This window comes from Ammospiza caudacuta, chromosome 5 (assembly GCF_027887145.1).
Source record: "Ammospiza caudacuta isolate bAmmCau1 chromosome 5, bAmmCau1.pri, whole genome shotgun sequence".
NCBI lineage: Eukaryota > Metazoa > Chordata > Aves > Passeriformes > Passerellidae > Ammospiza > Ammospiza caudacuta.
Genome location: NC_080597.1, coordinates 27,307,980 through 27,312,818, shown reverse-complemented (window position 1 = coordinate 27,312,818; position 4,839 = coordinate 27,307,980).

Genomic DNA, 4,839 nt, shown 5'->3' with positions numbered 1-4,839 from the left:
GCAAACAAGGTGGTTATGACACTCTCAGATATGTCAGCTGAAAAACAGTAAAAGGTAGAGGGGGATTGATGTCCTGTTCCAGTTCTTTCTGTTCCACATCTCGCCTCTTGAGTTCTGCTGAATGTGACATTTTTCCCTGGCACCTAATACACAGAACTCTGCTGCTAATTTTGTGCACAGAGTTCTCATGCTGTGTAATTTGAGGCCAGAGACTCCTCCAACAGCCTGCCAGACGGAGTGCACACCCTTCAACACTGCTTCTGCTGCAGAGAAAGGGGGGATGGGACAAGGAAATGAGCCAAACAAGAAACAAGAAACAAGCTTCCAAACTTGTCCAAGATATTTAGCCAATTTTTGGCTCTTAGATTTATCAGGGATCTATCTCCAGCTCATCCTGTCCAGTTTGTCAGAAGACGCATCCAGTGGATTTGCCAGCAATTGCAAATACTCAGTCAACTTAAGATGCACACTTTCCCTTTTTTTCCCCATATTAGATTGTGTCTGGCTGCTCTAAAACTAAATCAGGCTGTTGGCCACAAGGGTCTTTCAGTACTGCCCTGATGAGATAGTACAAAAACTGATTTCTGCAATATTATAATCAAGGATTTGAAAGAGAATCTATTTTCTCTTTCTCCCCATCTTGGTTAACATCTTTGCATCTCACCGAGATAGTCTTTACTGTAATACATTCTACTAAAATGAGAATGGTCAAGTAACCTTCAAAAGATGGGCTGATGTGCTCATTAGGGGATTAAACTGGATGTCTTCCCATTAACTAACCAGAAAAAACAGACTCCCCTCTTTGCCTCCAGAGCCTTTTAGTGGGATCATCACTTCCACACTACTGAATTAATCCATTTTCAATACTACTTACTTCTTCCTTGGCGCTGATATTGCCAGAAGGAGAACACCCCACATTACTCTATTCTCTCCACTCCAATCTTCTTTCTCCTGACTGTATCACAAACAGACAGTGAGAGGACTGTAGGATTAAAAAAATAATCTGCACTGCCTAAAGATTTCTTTGGATGGTAGAGCATCATCCTCCCTAATGCCCCTTCTCTGATAATTATTTTGACCAGCAGTATCGAGCACAAACCTAGTCTGAAAAGAAAAAGGAAGGACCTCAGGCCCTGCTGTACAGTGAGTGCTATGATAATCCACAGACCCATCTGAGACTAATTTAAATCTTTCTTTAGAATTTGAGAAGAGCTGGGACATCTTCTGCTGTTCACCTGCAAGAGAGCATCATGATCTTTGACACCCAGAGAACCTTCTTTGAACTTTCTCTGCAGTTCATCTCATTGTGAAGTATGTGCCTCTGGAGAGAGAACAAGGAAGGGAAGGCTGGGAAGAGGAACACAGTCCTTTATTCTACATCTGGGAAGTGGGATAAACCAAAAATTTTATATAAAAGTCAGATAACTTCATATACTGATTTACTTCAATCACTAACATGCTCCACTGAAGAAAAACAATGGAATGAGGGAAAACATAGGGACAATGCACAGCTGACAAAAAGAGTAACATAAAAAGTAAAAATAGGGATGTGTGGAAACAATCAAATGTAAGGAAGAATTGGGAAGAATCTCTCCTTTCTCTAAAGAAATGCAGTACATTTCCAAATTTGACCCACATGTGTCTGGCTATCTAATTTATGAGATGTGAAGCTGACCACCCAGAAGGCTGGCTATAAATTATATCTCTTAGATATGCCAATATGATTTATATTAGGAGCTAGGAAGGGAAAACTGATGAATCCTGACCTTACCCTCTGGGGAACTGCCTGGAATATACTCTCTTGGTACCTGAAAGTCTGTAGATGCCCTGAGGTAGTAATATTCCTTGCCAAGACCTCTGCATCATAATAGGTAATAGATCAGAGCCTTTTTTCCACTGTCTGACTGCATGGCTGCCTAGAACAACTACAGTCTCAGATCCACAACAGTTGCAATTTTGCTGACTAAGTTTTACTCAGATCCTTGCTTTTTCCTCTTCTTTCATAGATCTTTGTTGTTTAGCCTTTGTTTCTCTCTCTATACTTCCACTTTGGTTTGTTGGGGATTTTTGCAGTAGCAGAACAGTAGCCAGTAGGTCAAGAGTAATTATTTTTCTTGTCTAGTAAATGCTTATCAGGCTGTATCTGGAATACTATCACTTGTTTTGGACCCTCAAAAACAAGACAAAGAGTGACAGTCTGATACAGCACAACCAAGGACATATAACACTGGAGCACACGATATTCAAGGTAAGGTTGAAGTAAATGACTTAGTTTAGCTTAAAAAGGAAATGACTGGGAGGGAGATATAATTTTTACTCCAACTAAACAAAGTGAAATTAAAGAGCAGACACAGCTAGACTCTTCTCCTAGGCGGACAATGAAAGGACAGGAGAGAGAGTTGCACAAGCAAAAAAACTCAGTGGAGATAAGAAAAAATAATTCAACATGCCACTGGAACAGGGGCCTAGAAAGACTGTGGGATCTCTATCATGGGAAATGTGCAAACTTTGACTAGACAAGTTTAACCTACCCTTTATATTAGGTCACCTTTGAGCTATTCATTGCATATATGACATCTGGTGGCCCCTTCTAACCTTACTTATTCTATGTTCAGATACCAGATGCTATCTTCAGACAACCAAAGCCTCCATCAGAGTTACTGGCCAGCCAAGACAATCTGCTTGACCTAAATTAAAATCTCTCAGGCATTTGGCAACCATGAACGCTTCAGACAGTCTATGATATGGTGTTATATAATTAAATTTCTTTTATTAAAAACAAAAAAGAGATGAAACCCACAATTTTCCATAAAATTAACACTTCTAAAATCATTACCTTTAATAACATCATAGTAAAATATATTGATGCATATTCTCAGATTGGAAAGAAGAAGAAATCCACTGATCTTCATGTCTTGCTCATACTTCCTGTCTCATTCATCTGCAAATTCTTTTCTCCTTGAACACCAACTTTTCCCACCTCACCATTTTCCCCTGGAAATGGTGAAATTTTTCATCCCTCCCCAAGCCCATCTTCCTCCTCAACTTACTTTTCTCTTCACATAACCTTTTATTTCCTTTATTGATCCCAACCTTTGTCCGTCTAGCCTTGAACCTCTGAGCTGGAAAATAATTCCTCAAGGCACCTCCCCTAAATAGCAGCTAATTATTTGGCTTTGGGCCTGCACCTGCTTTGTCAGCTCTCTTGTCATCAAGTCTATCAAGTGTGTGGGGAAGCTTTGGAATGACCAAGAAACCTATAAACTGACCTGGTAATCCCAGGGAAAACCTGGTCTGCATTAATGATACTTGTAAAATAATCAAGAGAGCTTGAGAGATGCGTAAAGTACCTTTGAGCAGCCTTCCTCAAATGTTCTCTAACACTTCAAGTATTCAGTGCTCCAAAAAGGGGGAGGAGGGAAATATGTCTGCCATGAAAATGAATAGAGAGACTAAAATTATGCACCACACAAGCACTAGACCTGCACTAATTTTATTAGTAACTAACACATTTCTTTGGGTTTTCTTTTGCCTTAGTAGTTTGTCTCCCATTGCCCTCAGTTTCTTTATTGCTCATGCTGTGGCCTTTAGACATCAAGAGTCTTAGTAGAAGAAACAAAACAGTTATAACATTCACCATGCCTGGCATGCTGACACAGGGAAACAAAGGATGAAGAAACATTTACACAACTTGAAATTGGGCTCTTTAGGCTGTTAACTAGTGAGCAGTCAGAAAGGCTGTGGAGTTTTATAAATAGACCTGATTCAGAGAACAAGAATCACAGAAAATAACACTTTCACTTAAATACATAACTCCAACTGGCATTTTAGAGATATAACTTGAAAAGTCAGTGACATTTTGGTCTCAGTTACAGAAAAGTTACAGTTCACATATTTTGAATGCAAGACATGGAGCTTACCAGTCCACCTACATCATCATGAAAATATACAAAGAGTTTATGAACATAACAGAAATTTTATACTAGAAAAATTGTTAATTTATCTCCTCTTGAATCCATATTCTGATTGATCAGAGCAGACCTGTATTTCTAATCTGAATACTTTCTTTTCAATTGTTGTTGCAAAACACAAAAAAATTTGAAAACAAAACACACTTGCTTGACTTGGCAATACAGTTCACATTCTTACAGATGACTGTCTTATGCTTTCAAAGTCTATCAGATTTAGCTAGGCTAACAACAGACACTCTGCTTTTACATATAATCCTTCTGCAAATCTCAATAAACTCTTTGCTGAAATAATAGCCATCCAGCTGCTAAACCCACAAGATAATTAAACACTCTATGAAAGGACATTTCTTTTTAAGCAGATTGAAATGTTATCAAATTATGACTCTCTCTTAGTTTGAATAATAATTATTCAAATACTTCTTTCTTTTGAACCTTTTCTCATGTAAGTTCTCTCTGAGTACTTTGGGCAATAGAAAAACTAAAAATGTAACTGTGTGATAGCAGAAGGCTATGTGAAGAAGGCAGGAAAAAAAGGCATTAAATAGTTACTTCATTCTCATTTAGACTCCAAATCTAGCTTCAGAGGGACTGTTCATAGTCTAAAAGTTAAGGGTAAAGAAGACTTTATCCTTAATTTATCCAAGTGCAAGATCACACTGCCTTTGGCATAAGAATTTCTTGCTATGAGACATCTAAATACAATACTTATAAAAGGCCTCATTTAGAGTGGGATCTAGAAAATTTGATTCAGTATAAAACAAGAGAGAAAGAACATCTAGGAAGAGAAACTTCTAGTAATTTCCAATAAGTCTATTCTCCAAATAAATGAGTTTTCTTGTATTCATTTGGTTCGAGTCTCCATTTTGAC